Genomic DNA, 14,772 nt, shown 5'->3' with positions numbered 1-14,772 from the left:
CTATTTCAGCATGGCTTAGCAGTGGCCCCTGGGCCTTCATTACCCCGTTGTGCAGTAGCCACTCCTTTCAACCTACCGCCACTTTGGGATTAACGCTATCTCCATCTCTGTCACTTGCTTATCTATTTTCTAGACTCTTGAAATAAAGCTCGGCCAGACGTGTGATGTACTTCAGATTACTGGAAGCGGGAGGCAGGTATGAAAATCCTTCGCCGATTAGACGCCCTTCCTCAGACTGTGGTGGGAGGTTTGGTGTGTATGTGTGTGTGAGTGCAAATGGCTGCCAAGCATCTTAGAGATACACAGATACACTTTAAATCTTAAGTCCCAAGAAGGTGAGGGAAGTTTACCTTTGTGTTTTGCCTCTTCGCTGTGGACCATTCTTCATGAAAAGCACCACTAATCCTTCATATTATCAGGAATAAATCAATGTCCAGAAAAATAAACTATACACCTTAAACTTGCAAAGGAATTATCACTTTTTCACTCCACAGTCATTAACTATTGCAATGGGAACAATAAAAACTAAATAAAGAAGCGTAGAACAATAAAAAAAAAAAAACAGTTTCACTATAAAATGTTCCGCACTTGATTTTTATTATTATAATTGTTTTTAGCTAAGCCCCAATCACACTATAATGATAGTAGGTGTAGACCTATTTTTTTTTGACACTCCATTAAAAGGTTAGAACGAGGGGTTAAACCACCAAATGGTTCCCGAGTGCAGCTGTGTCTGCAGCTCACCGCTCCCTCGGGGGATGAGCCAAGTGTAGAACACAAATCTCACACACCTAAAAAGTGACATCTAAAGAGACTTTAACTGTCTCTAAACTTTCAGTGTATGTGGACACTGAAATATTATTGCATGTAATCAATAATTTTCTTGTTATTCTGTCAAACACATTTTTTTTAAAGATAGTTAAGTAAAAATTTGGGGAAAAACACAAGTTGAAATTTTAATTTTAATATTATACAAATAAGATGTTAAAAAAGATAATATTAATTTTGACATTGCCAGCCAACAGATTAATTTTAATTAAGCAAATATTGTTCTCTGCAGGAGCATTTATGCTACAGTTTGCAGAGCAAAGCCATGGTTTTTTCACTCCTAACAGCAATTATACCATCAATAATTCTTCCCCTGCAGGTAGTTAGCTTCTTAGCGAAGCAAAGGCACCTGTATGTGACAAATGAGGAGTCTCCAAGGTAATGAACACTTGCATGCTTGGCTTAGAAGTTCCTGAAGATATAATTTACTGCAGATTGAAGTGATATTTCACAAACAATGGTACAACTTGTATCAGGATCCGTGAGGGAAAAAAGTGCAAATGACGGCACGGAAACATCTGTTGGGCATTTTTGAATCATTTCCTGAGCGTTCTTCATCAAAATTTAAAGCACATTTCAGGAACTTTATCCACAGGTGTTCAGCCTCTGCTGTGCTCCGGCTCTGCCTCGTAGATCATGCAAATTTATGGTTACAGCGGTTGCCTCCCCTAAAGGTCTTTGGTTAGATTTATGCATGCCGTTTTATGACGGTTATGATTGCCAAAAAAAAAAAGAAGACAAACATGCCTGTGGAAACAGACAACAGCGTGTGAGTGAGAGGTGACAGAAAGGTTTAAATTTAGAGCCCATGTTTCCTCATGCAAACATGTCGGTTAACATGTTTCAGACAATACAGCAAGACTGTCACTTTTTTGTGTTATTTACTGTTTTTTTTACCCCCTTCTCTACGTTTCGGTGGCTTCATGACTCATCAGGTGCAGAATTCTACCCAAATAAGACAGAGCAGTACATAGCTTTGGCAATCGTCTTCCTGTACTTCTTAACACAACTTTTACACAATTTTTACGTTTAATTTATTAAGCTCTCCTTAGGCTTTTGAAACATGAAGCCAGAAATCAGTGACGTGTGGTTAAGTTGTCAGTCAGATTTATATGAACTCTACAGAGCAGCTTATCCATCATTTGACTGACAACACTTAGTGTGATATTTAAAATTTAATTTCAGTATTTTTCCTCCGTTTAAAAACTGTAGTTTAGAAAGAAAACCCCCAAGATTGTTATTATTGACTTACTTTTATGAATGAAGTCTGTGCGATGCTCCTTCTGAAGAAACAAAATGAATAACCTGCTTATAGATTACTGCCAATGATGTGTCTGAACATTTTCTTGAGTTTAGGGGTTTAAAAAAGAAATCCTCCATTTAGAAATTGAAGCTAAACAACATTAAAGAATAACTGGATTGCTGCCGCTAATTCTATTGTTCTTTAGCCGCAGTGTTACATACATTCTCTGGGCTCACCGGCGCCCTCTGTCTATTGGCGTGCGTACTGCGGTGCGGCAGGCGGACCGTCTGCTGCACCTAGTGTGTTTTTCAAGCAAATTTTTAGCGGATAAAACGACTAAATGAGTCACAAACCGGCATAAATGTAATCAGACAGAGGCCGAGAGATAAGCAAATTGGGTAACTTTAAAATAAAGCGCCTTTTATGATGATGAAAGACCGAAACAAAATGGCGCAGGCGTCCTACAGCTGCCTCACCCAGCACTGTTTGGTGGAATTCAACAGGAAACTCGTAAATCTGCTGCTTTTTTACTGAAGAAACGTTGAAAACCCACACAGAAAAAGGTAATCATAGAAAAGACATGTCTAAAAAAATAAAAGCTATATTTCGCTGGTGAGGTCCTGCCTCATCTGCCTCCAGTGACTGCACGTCACTGCCAGAAATACTACAATTTAGCACAAACAGTTGATTTTGAGAAGACATTAGCATATTTTTCAGTTGTTGACAATGGATTTCATTTCAGGAGACTCTTGCAGAGTTGTTTTTATTATGATGCAAAAGTTGTAATTTCTTTTTTAATATAATTGTTCCTTTCATTTTAATTTACACTTATGGTCTCTAACAAGTGATGATTTTTTTTTATCAGACTTTTCTATATTTTAACCAAAATCTGACCAAAAAAAAGTTTTTCTGTTAATTTCTGCTTTTGTTTCTCTGTTTTTTTTCCTCATTCTCCCTTATTAACATTCATACAAACCATATATTTTTAGCTTTTTACACTCCTACTATATATTTGTAGTAAATGCTAATTTATGAAGGTATTCCACCTTTTTTAAATTAATCCTTGGCGAGATGGTCAGGAAAACGTTTTTTTTCAGAAACATTAAACATCGTGTCTTCAGAAATCTTTTTATTCAGACATAAAGATCAAACAATAAAATAAAATGTTTTAACTGTTTTTTCTTTTTCTTTTTTTTTTCTTTTTCAGGGAATTACTTTGGTCAACTGTCTTGAACCTAAAAGAGTAATTTAGTCCAGTGTCTTACAGACCAAAACCCATTGAGAGCCGCCAAGTTCCATCAATTCGTTTAGAATTGTACGCACAAAAAGAAAATATATATACATATATGTATATATATTATTACTTTATTCCTGTTATTTTTTTTTAGTTTAGACCACTTGGTCACACAAATCTGACTCTGTTTTATATATATATATATATATATATATGAGTCACTCTAAATTGACATGGGGGTTGCTGTACTACAGCATAACAGATAATACAGTCGAGTGCGGACAAGCAGAAAAAAAGGGCTCTGCTTTATGCTAATCCTTAAGCTTCTACTCTGGTCCTCTAAAAGAAACTGCTGAGGGAAGTCAATTGACCAGATTGCTGTAATCATTTCACCACACAGACGTGCGCCTTCAAAGTCACAAAAGGGCAAAAAAAATCTCAAAGTTTTTGGAAAAAACAGACCAAAAGCACGAACTTTGCTTGGCTAAATAAAGTAAAAATAATCTAAAACTACAAGGCCTGATTGCATGTGCTTTGTGTCATTCCCCATGTACGAGGTGCCCTTTTACTTACATATAATGACAGAAAACACTCATAACCGTTTCACAATAATGACAATTATTCCTCTCCACAGTAATTGATGTAACGGTTGTACCAACTGTATAAAAAACAGCAGGAGAAAAGATATTTCTTAGAGATGGCTAACCAGCAACAACAATCAAAAGACCTCAGGAGTAGACCAGGGTTGGTAAGTCATTTATGAACAATTTGAAACTTAGATGAAACATTATGATTACTCTGAAATAAAGAAACACGTTTGATTGTGGAATGAAGCATTCTGCTTTTCCACAGAGCCGTGCTGGTTCAGTTTGCACCAACTTGACTCTTATAGCCTTATGTGTTGAGAATTGATGCCAAATCCAGTCAGTCAGAGTAAATAACGAGTGTGCTGTGTAACCAGGTTTTATGACACTAAGTCCAAATGATGACTTTTGAGAAAGTTTAGTTGCAATCTTACTAAAGTTTTTCCAATTTTTTAAAGCTAATTACATTTTTTTTGTGATTCACATTGTGGTTGTTCACTAACTGAACAATTATGAATTGAAAAATGACTTTTTCAACTAAACATGATACTGGGTCACATTTTACCATCAATACAACGCAAAGGATTGATTCCAAGAGCAGTTATATTGTTAATAAAGTCAGTATGGAAGTGTGTAGTGTGTTGGAATTCAATGTTGAACACTTAATTCATGTGGAAAATTATTCAAGTATAAGAATTGTTAAAAAAAAAACTAGTGGTGTATGCATTATTTATCACAAAGTGATAACCGTGGCAATAAATATTACACCAACACTGCGTTGAAGGATTAAAAAAAGATTTTTTATCACACTAATTGGAGTGCAGAATGTGTGCAGAGACGGGATCAGTTGTCCCAGAGACTTTCAGGAGCAGTTGGTCAGATTATGGAGGGCAGTTGCTGGACTAATTCTGTGCACTCTCAGCTTCAGGGAATAAAGGCATTTCTCAGTTGGAAGTGTGGATGTTTGAAGGCCTTGCTCTGGATGCCAGGTGGACAGAATTCAAACAAATGACGGCTTGGGCGTGTGAAGTCCGTGCAGATGCTACCGATTTTCTGAGGTTGGCCTGGTCTGAAGATGCGCTCCAGGAAAGCGGACCGAATCCCAGTGATTCTCGGGCTGCTGGCGTGACCGGAGCAGTGAGCCAAGAGGTTCTAGAGGAGTCCTTTCATGTCTGCTGACATTTAAGCCAACGTAAGAAATAGTACTTTGATTATTATTGAAGCAAATCAGATGCTGCGCAGGAAAATGTGTCATTTGAGACTGTTCAGATACGGAGAAATATCAGTGTCAGACTGAAAACTACCACTGGAGCTCACAAAGTCTTGTAAAGGCTCAACACGGTCCATTTATGTGTTTTAAATTGTGTGAAAAAGTAAAAATAGGATTAAAAATAATTTAAAAAATGAGTTTAAAAGAAGAAAAAAGGGAACAGGATGACACGGTTAATGTGTGAAATTATCTGATAACCACTAGAGGAAAAAACGAGCAGTAGACTTGGATATTCAGGGAATGGAAAGACATAAAAGTCTCACATCTTCTTAAATCTCACACTGAAGGCGCAGAGCTGCAGTCTTTCATGTCATGAACTCGGTTATGCTGAACAACCGCATGTTCTTCTGCTCATTCAACATTGTATTGACCCGGCCCACTGCAGGAATGCATGATGTTAGTCAAAGTTGGTTTTGTTAGTGTTTGTTGCACCATAAGGCAATGTCCGAATTCCTTCACTTCTTACTATTGAGTCTCACGATACGATTTTTATTGCGATACACACCTCATGATATGATACTTATGGTAATTTATCCCAAGACTGTATCAGAACAATTTGTCACACTTTGTCAAGATAAGTCTAATTTTATTGTTTTTATATACATCTGACAAAACTTGAATTATTGTGTAACTTTTGTTATCTGCATTAACTTTAATTTATTTAGTAAAATAATCTTGGATTTGTAAATATCTGAAAAAATCTATTTAAGTTTTGAGTTCCCTATAACTTATAATTTTCCCTATATTTATAATAGTGCACCAAGCAGTTGTGCATTTGTCCAAAGTACAGCAATTGAATTGATTATTAGCTTCAGAGGCATATTAAAGGTAGTTTTAATTGAAAAACTTGTTTTTTTGTTTTTTAAAGTCTTGAAAGGAAACTAAGCTAAATATGCTGTAGTTGTTTTCTTATTCTTACTGCAATGAAGAGAGATGTCAACTCTCAAGAAAGAACTTTTAGAAAGACTAAGTTAACCTTAGAACTACTAAATTAAAAAAAAAAAAACTGACTACATCCTTTATTTATATCTTTTGAAATTAGATGTTAAAAAACTGAAAACTTGTCCCAATCCAATCATTTTTTCATAGTTCCCAGTGGTCTTTTGATAATGGCTATGCCAATTTTAGGCTTAAAAAAATTGTTTCATTTTACAGGACATAATTTCTGCAGAACAGCAATAGTTCATTAGAAATTTGCTTCTGAGTTGTAGGAGGGACTTTTGGTGTGGAAGCAACCCCGCCCCTGTTCCCCTCCCAGTTGTGGAGCAGAGCACAGAGCTTGTGGCCCGCCCAGCATATTCTGTGTGCCACAAATAGGCATTTTTTAAAAAACAGGATGTTTTCTTCTGCTCCTGATTCACAATGATTTGAAGAAGGAAATTTCATTTTGAGTTCATTTTTTTAATATATATGTTCTCCATTATCAGACCATTTTCATCACATATTTAAAAGCCTAATCCAATTGTATTTTTTCCTATCTTTTAAAATGATTTGTTTAAGAATGTTTTCAAGTACAAATGAGCCATTTTACATAATCATTAAAATGAAATTATTTATAATTTAAAAAATATTATATGGAAACTAACTTTTCAAATGCTAAACTATTGGGTGGAATAAACGTCTGAGTAATAATAGAGAAGATAATTGCAGTCCTCTTTGTCATCTGCTGGCAGGATAAAGCAGCATTGTTGCACCAAAGATCTTTAACTAGCTGCATGTCTGCGTCAGACTTGCTTAAAGGTCAGGCTATTGTGTGAAATTAGCAAAGACAGAAAGGTCATTGAGATTGTTTCTGGCTAATAGATAAGACCTGGGGCCTTAATGGGTTCATGTTTCATTCTTTTTTTTTCTTTTTTCATCAGCAGATGATAATGCACCAGAGCTTTTGCTTTCAGTGAACTTCTTCACACACACACAGAGCCACAAAGAAAGGCATTCACACATGAATGTAAATGCGAAACACGGATGATGAGGTCGAAAATAGGAGGTTGAGAAAAGTCAATGAACAAGATATGAGACGCAAATGACTGCATACGAGTTTGTGTCAGCCCTCCTGCCTGCATTTGTGCACTTCTCTTTGCAATCTCACAGTTTAAGCAGAAACTGATAAAAGAGGTGCGTTCAGGAAGTCCTGCTAAACCCTAAAGAAGCCGAGGTGCGTGTCGGAATAATAAAACGAGTATCTCATAAGCGTGCTAAGTGACAAGAGTGTACAGACAGATCAAATAAGAATTTATGGGGGTTCAACTGAATCTGTGGGGATGTATATTTTTTATCTGCCTGCAAATGAAAACAATCCCACATAAAGAAAAATGGTCTTGTCAACTTATCTTTTCTGTAAGTGTTAGCAGATACTTTTTTTTTGTTGCTTTTATTCTCTTACCAGATCAGTCTCTAGTTTTTATCTCCAAAAAAAAACTTGTTCCAAGACAAAAAAAAATCAAATTTTTTGTGCAGACCTGCTTGCAGGCACACACAAAAACAGTTTGCGACTTAACTGAACTAATAAATTAAATATAAGAACCATTATGTTTAGAGGTTCCATACCATGATTTTCTTAAGCCTGTCAAAGTAAACTTTATCCATATATATCATCATATTTTACCACTAAAAATCAAATTATTTATGAAATATAAGTAACTTTGCGGACCGTTTTAATACCCGGAAGTAAAACGACTCGATCTCTGTGGCTCCGCCTTTCGCTCCTTGTCGGTACCGCCCATTTCACGACGTCATCCTTGATTTTGAGCGTCTGTATAAAGGCCAAGTTCAACACTATTTACTGCTGCTTTAGAACCGCAGAGGAATCCTGCATGATGGTTACTGGGGACGCTACGGCTACAGGAACACACGCTAATAAGTGTTTGTGACAGTATAGATTGTTGGTAGAATCTATGTAGATCACATTATGTTTATTGAGCCTGAATTCCTCTGATCTCATTTTAATGAGTTTCCGTGTCTCATCCTTGTGGTGTTAAGACATTGTTTTTAGGAGAATTCTGTTATAACTACAATAGAGGTTTTAAGATGACGTCACGGCAGCAGCCCGCCCCCGTGCCACGTAACACCACACAGAAAAGCGAGTTATACGTTTTTAGTGGTGTTAAAATAAACGTTCTAACAAGTAAACGGACCGATTATTTCCTTTTGGCTAACATGACAATTAAAGATTGTCAAAACATAAATTTAAACTATTTCTTTATTAGTTTTCTACTAGATAGTATCACATTTGGGTTAGATCGCTTCACTAAAACATATAAAAATTACACCTGCTGCCTGTTCAGTACCTAAAACACTGTAATTACCTGCAGCAAGATTTCCTCAATGTTCACTTAATTTGTCCACAGCAGGGTTTAAATTGTCTTTTGCAACAGGAAACAAAAAGCTTTGGTTGACATCAATTAGCTCTGGTGTGAAAGCACTCTTTATTTAACGCCATAGTATTATTAATTATCATCATTTTGTTAAAAAACAAAACGAACAGGTGAGGCATTATTCCCTTTGAGAATTCTACTTTCTCTTTTTAAAAGCATTTTGTTTTTTGTTAGAAATATAAGTGATAAAATTAATTATATTTTTTTATTTTGTAAATGTTTTGGTTGTTTTAAGTTATAGTTTAAAACGATCTCTTAACGCGTGAACAAATGTGGCGCTATATTCAGGACAGCGCTACCCTCCCCCCCAATAAAAGGGCATTGCCCCCCAATTTTTTAGTAATAAATTATTGAGACTTAATTATTTGTCAATATTTAAGTTTTATTGACAAGGATTAAGAAATCCTCATGCAACCATCTTTAAGCATTGTAAAAATAAATAAAGCAATGTTTTTATAGCACTTTAGCTAAAAGAAGATCTATTTTAATGTTTTAATAACAAAAAAATAAATAAATAAATAATTTATCCTTTCATTTGTTATAGCCATCCACTCTGCTGTTCTCATGAACCAGGAAGTAAGTTTATTTTAAAGAAAATAAAAAATATGTTTTTTTGTTTATTTCTTACAGTATTTGAAATATTGCTAATTGTGGTTAAATCTGAATTCTGTGTGACGCATGAGCTCAAGATGGGTCAAGTATTTTCAGTTCAGTCATTTTTAAGTGGAAAAAAATGATCTCACCAGCTCCTTGGGGTGCCAACGCCCTCTGTGTCTTATCCAAGGATCACAGCGGGACTGCAAGATAACTACTGACACATGCATTCATCTCCTTTAATTATGAGTTTTTTTTATTTTTTATAAAGGGTTAAAAGAAATATTTAAAAAAAAAATATTTCTCAGGTTTATTTGAACTTAAAAAAAGTACTTTGAATTTGGTGCAAAAATACTTTCCAAGTTGGTAAAATCAATTTCATAATTATTGCTGTAAGCAAAACAAATATGTCATTCAGAGCTTCATCCAAGCTGAAGAAATAATTGTTAGTAATGAAGTTGACCATTCAAGATTATTATTATTTTTCTGAATGTAGCCTTAGCGCCCCCATTACTGTTCCAGATGCTCAGTACATCACATCGCCGACCTGGCGGCCTCCTGCTGGGAATCAGCGGTGACACAAGCCTGTGAAGAACACATGCTGCTACTGAAGCACGGTGCTCTGCACAGACTCCTTGAATAAATGATGCTAAACATAGGTAAACACACACGCGTCTAACCTTCATTAGACACGGGCAACACGTGCTTCCTGAATATGCACATCAGCTCACTGGAAGCCATTCCTCAGCTCTTTTCGCTTCCTTAATTAAACCGACCATCGCTTCTCCAATTTCTCCCATTAATGGGCTGTAAATCTAGCAAGCAGCTCTGGCTAACAGCAATTTATTCACACAATGATGCAACTGGCTGTATTGGCCTTGCAGTCTAATCAAACTTCATGAATAAATCAGATGGTAGCATGGAAGGAGTTTGGTTTTGATGAAGATCTCCGAATGTAAGTGACTTCTGTTTTTCTCTTTGTTGGCTTTGGCCAGGACTTAAAAAAACTGTCTTATATGGTTCTGTTTTAGCTGTGGAGAAGCTGAAGCAAAAATCAGTCATGTTTTTCACAAGAGAAAGCAGAAGGAAGGAATGTCTGCTTCCCGAGGTGAGAAAATCTGTCGACATTTAGCACATACTTGATCATAGCGCTACTCTGAAAAACAGTGTCTATCAGCTTTCCATAAGGTGCACTTAAAACCTTATATAATAAAATATAATGATATAATTCTGTTTATGCTTAATTGTGTTAAAGTGATTTTGAGAGGTACACGGCGCTCTGTCAAAATTTCAGTGTTTTTGTTTAACAAATTGAAAACACCGTTGGGTGTTATTCTAAATACGCTTAGATGGCTAACTAGTCACAGTATCAGACTATGTTTTCTCTACGTTTTACTAACAAGATTGGGCGTTAGTATATTCACAGTAACGTTTGTTTTAGTTGGGAGTTAAAGGTATAGTAACTCCTAAGTTAGCTGGGTTAGCCACATTAGCTAACCCAGCTAATGTGGCTAACTCTTTCTTTATCTAATGTTTCTGGCTAGCATATAGCATTTTACATAGGCTACAACTTATGGAGTTACTAGTATTGTGAAAACGCTAACGCGACTGATGAGTCACGTTATTGCACTGTTTTTTTTAATGTTACTAACAAAGTTAGGAGTTAGCGCAGTCACAATAACCTTCGTTTTAGCGATATAATTCAGATGAAAATTACAGGTATTGTAAATATGCTAGCACAGCTAATGTGGCTAACTCTTGCTTTTTTTTTTTTGCATTTCTCTTTTTTTTCTATTGAATGTTTCCAGCTAACGTATAGCATGCTATATACAAGTTGTAGAGTTATTACTATTGTGAATATGCTAACGCAGCTAATAAGGCGTGGTATCAGACTGTGTTTTTTTTTTTTTTTTTTTTTACAAGCTACTAACAAAGTTGGAACTTGGGGTAGTCACAGTAGCATTTGCTTTAGTGGTATAAGTCAGTTGTTTTCTGTTGGAGAGTTGAGAGTTATAGTTATTGTGAATATGTTAATGTCGCTAACACTGCATGGTGGCTAACTCTTCTTTGTTTTCCCCTCTTTTTCTTTCTTTTCTTTTTCTTTTATTTCTATGTAGTGTTTCCAGATAACGTGTAGCGAGTTACAAACAAGTTCTAGAATTACTACTATTGCAAATACGCTAACAAAAATAATGCAGCGAACTCAACTAATGCTTTTCTTAAATTTCTGTTTTCCCTTTTTTTTTTATTTTCTCTTTTTTTCCTTTTTCTCTTTGTCTTTCTAATGTTTCTGATTAACATGTAGTGTCCTTTTGTTTTTCATACTTATGCAATGAATTTCATTTTTTTATGCAACTAATGCTTGTCTTACTGTGTTACAATTTTAAGTCATGAAGTTTGGATTTAATATACATCTTCCAATGGATTTAATTTGTCAGTTTTAATATGAACCGATGTATTTTTATGTTAAGACCTAAGAGACAAAACTAAGTTTTTACGTTACATAAGGGCTTACCTATTGAAACGTATATGATGAGCACCTAATTTTCTCAGAGCTCCGTACCATCACAGCTTCAAAGTTTCATGCAGTTATATCACTTCTTTATGCAAATCAACTCAACATTTTTATACCTCATTTTGCTCATCATGTTTTTTTTTCAAGTTTTTCAATGAAGAAAGGGTGAGAAAAAGGGGATGACAAAATGTTACAACATTGTGAAAAGAGGAGGGCCTTTATTGTACTTCTGTGCAATACTTCAAGCAAATGTGCCAACTTTTTAAAATCACTGCACAAATACATGAAGTACATTGTTTTTTTTTTTTATTTTAAAATAGTTTTCATTCTCAACACTATTTTAAAGAAAATCTGGTTATATTTCATATCAGTTAGTTAGTTCATTAAGTAGTTTCCTAAAAAAAGAAAAAAATATGTGCTTGGCTCTCCTCCATGTGAGCATTAATGGTACATTTCAAAGTTACCCATCACACCAATAACCCTGACAAAGGCCAGTGGGGCTTTTCTTTCCTTCTGTAAAGTTAATAACGGAGTGCTGTTATGGCATATCAGCTATATCAGTCATTATTAAGACTACAGCAGTGCTTCAAGCTGTTTTTGTGCTGCAGCGCATTCATGAAGCCTCATCAAGCTTTCCCTTCATTCGTCATCCTTCTTTTTTTTTTTTTGCCCTTTTAGGCTAAGGCAAAAAGCAGAAGGGCGTGGCCAAAATCATTGCGGACATCCATCACACTTTCCATTATGCTTTACGACTGCTGCAATCTATCATGTTTCCCATAGTGCGCGCTGAGAGTCCACATACTAAGAAGATGTTTATGATATATGCATTTCCCGCCTGTCAGGTGTCTTACATGTAAATGCACAGCTTGAGAAGATGTGCGACTGTGAAAGTCTATGCATAACGAAATGGTAATAATATGCATGTATATACGCCTTAAAGATGAGATAAATAGATGTTAGATAAGGCCTTTATGGTAAAGTAAACAGTAGCTTCTGAAAGGGCTGCTAGGATAAGAAAAAGCTTTATGTTACACTGCCAACCTTTTAATATATAATGTTAATAATTCCATATATTGTTGGCAAAGGAACACTGTGCAAAACCTTGAGGGCCAATACAGCACACAAGTCTGGTTAACATCTCTATTAATAAATTATTTAGCCACAAATGGTGCATACATTGCTTCACTTATGTAATACTAAATTTACCTCTCTGTGTTTGAAAAAAATCAATGAAAATCCAATAAAAGTTCAAACACCTGTCACGTCACAGAATATTTATTTATTTATTAATCTAGACGCCGTGCCATCATGATGAGTCAACAACCTTAACGTAGCACCGAGGAAGACGAGGCGATTGAACAAACAAGTGCTTTAAATGAATGATGGAGAAGTTCCAACGAGGATATCTCAGCGCCGTGTGTATCCCTAAAAACACTCCTAGAAATGAGGTCAACATATTAATAATTTTCTCTGTGATGAAAGCGGCACTGGCAGATGTGGTTGAAACATGGCGTGTATGAGCGTATTCGAGGCAAGGGTGCTTCACATGACCCAGACGAGGGGAAGTAGATTCTGTTTGCTCCTGTTTTTTGCAGTCCTTGTACTCAAGACATCGATTCACAAAGAGTGAAAGGAAGTTTCTTGAATAAGCTATAAGATGGTACACACTTTCAAGAAACAAAATACACAGAAAAACACATTTTATTGTAATTTTTAAGACTTCAACATTGTCACTAAGATATCAATCAAATTGCATGAGTAGGCATTTAAAAGCATTCATTTGAGCATTTATTTCTCAAGATGATTATCTTTCTTGAGCATTAGAGGGCCCATTTTAGTCTTGTGCAGCTAGCAGCTCCAACACCTTAATAAGGGTAGTGGCCTTATCAATTGTTTTCAGTGTTTTAAATCACATGTGTCAAAGTCAAGGCCTGGGGGCCGAATCCGGCCCGCGGGGTAATTATATCCGGCCCTCCAGATAATTTTATATTAATATCAACAGCCCGATGTTATCTTGTATAATTGTGACAGGATATACTCTATGGAGAGCAAAATATTTTGGAATATTTAAAAGTTGTATTTTTTGTATTATTTAAAATGACATATATATAACTACAAACATTGGAAGTTTTTTTTCTTTTAACATTTACTTTATTTCTAGCTTGTATAATCTGACAGAATATTATATTATAGAGAGCAAAATATTAAGTTATTTAAGGTTTAAGTTGATTTATTCTGGAATAATATTCTTGTCTGCTTTTATTAATATTTATGTTTAAAAGTGACATTTTTCAAAGTTTAAAAGTTAAAATTATTATTATTTTTTTTATGTGTTCCATAAATGTTTGTTCTGTTTTCGGTCCACGACCTAGTGTGTGTTTTGCTTCCTGATACTAAAATATGAACTTACATTTGGAAGAGGCTCAGTGTGAAATATCAACGCAGTCTAAGCTTTGAACATCCAAAATACATTCATTCATTCATTCATTCATCTTCTTGGCCGCTTCTTCCCTTTCAAGGTCACGGGGGTGCCGGAGCCTATCCCGGCTGCTGATGGGCGAAGGCGGGGTTCACCCTGGACAGGTCGCCAGTCTGTCGCAGAATCCAAAATACAGAAAGATGCAAATACATGTGATCACATAGACTTTTTATTGTGAGCATTAGATACTCCTCTTTACGAACCTCCACAGGCAAACCAAAAATGTCCCAGTACAAGCCAAGTCGCCTATGGGTGCATCTGACCAAAGCCTTAAACGCCTTCATGCAATTCTTGACACATAAAGGGTTTGTTTATTTTTAAACTCAACTTTTCCAAAGTGTTGTGATTTTAAAAGAGCAAACTTAGACTAAAGACCAAAGAAGGGTATGAAAAGTTTCCGTAAGTCTGCAAAACCTGTTTTTCTTTCACTCAATATGTCTGGAGTTCCTAAAAGGTCCAACAAACCTGCATGCACTCATCTGGAGACATTAATTTTAGAACAGACCAGAGAGAAATCAATACAACAAATTGCCATCCTGAGAATGGGAGTCCTGAGTAACTATTTTATTCTTCTTTTATGTTCTGTAGTTTTAGTATATTTATTTTTTTGCTGCTTGAGTTAAAGACACATCCGTTTTCACAGTTACTTTT

The 14,772-nt window shown here is 35.6% G+C and overlaps 1 protein-coding gene across 3 annotated transcripts in view; it reads left to right on the top strand.

Moving 5' to 3' along the window:
* The window catches only part of brinp2 (bone morphogenetic protein/retinoic acid inducible neural-specific 2), a 241,809-nt gene that overhangs the window by 47,399 nt on the left and 179,638 nt on the right, over positions 1-14,772 (top strand). The window contains exon 2 of one of the 3 annotated variants that reach the window (XM_024273753.2): positions 134-196. The exons of 1 other annotated variant lie outside the window; for it this stretch is intronic. The gene's annotated coding sequence lies outside the window, so the exon portion shown is untranslated. Of the gene's footprint in view, positions 1-8; positions 197-14,772 lie in introns of those variants that run through there. One more of the 3 variants, XM_036216474.1, reaches the window with a different exon arrangement.

The sequence above is a fragment of the Oryzias melastigma genome, linkage group LG17, assembly GCF_002922805.2.
Source record: "Oryzias melastigma strain HK-1 linkage group LG17, ASM292280v2, whole genome shotgun sequence".
In the NCBI taxonomy this organism is placed as follows: Eukaryota; Metazoa; Chordata; class Actinopteri; order Beloniformes; family Adrianichthyidae; genus Oryzias; species Oryzias melastigma.
The sequence above is the reverse complement of the archived record's forward strand: the minus strand, read 5'-3'. Positions and strand labels throughout refer to the sequence as shown.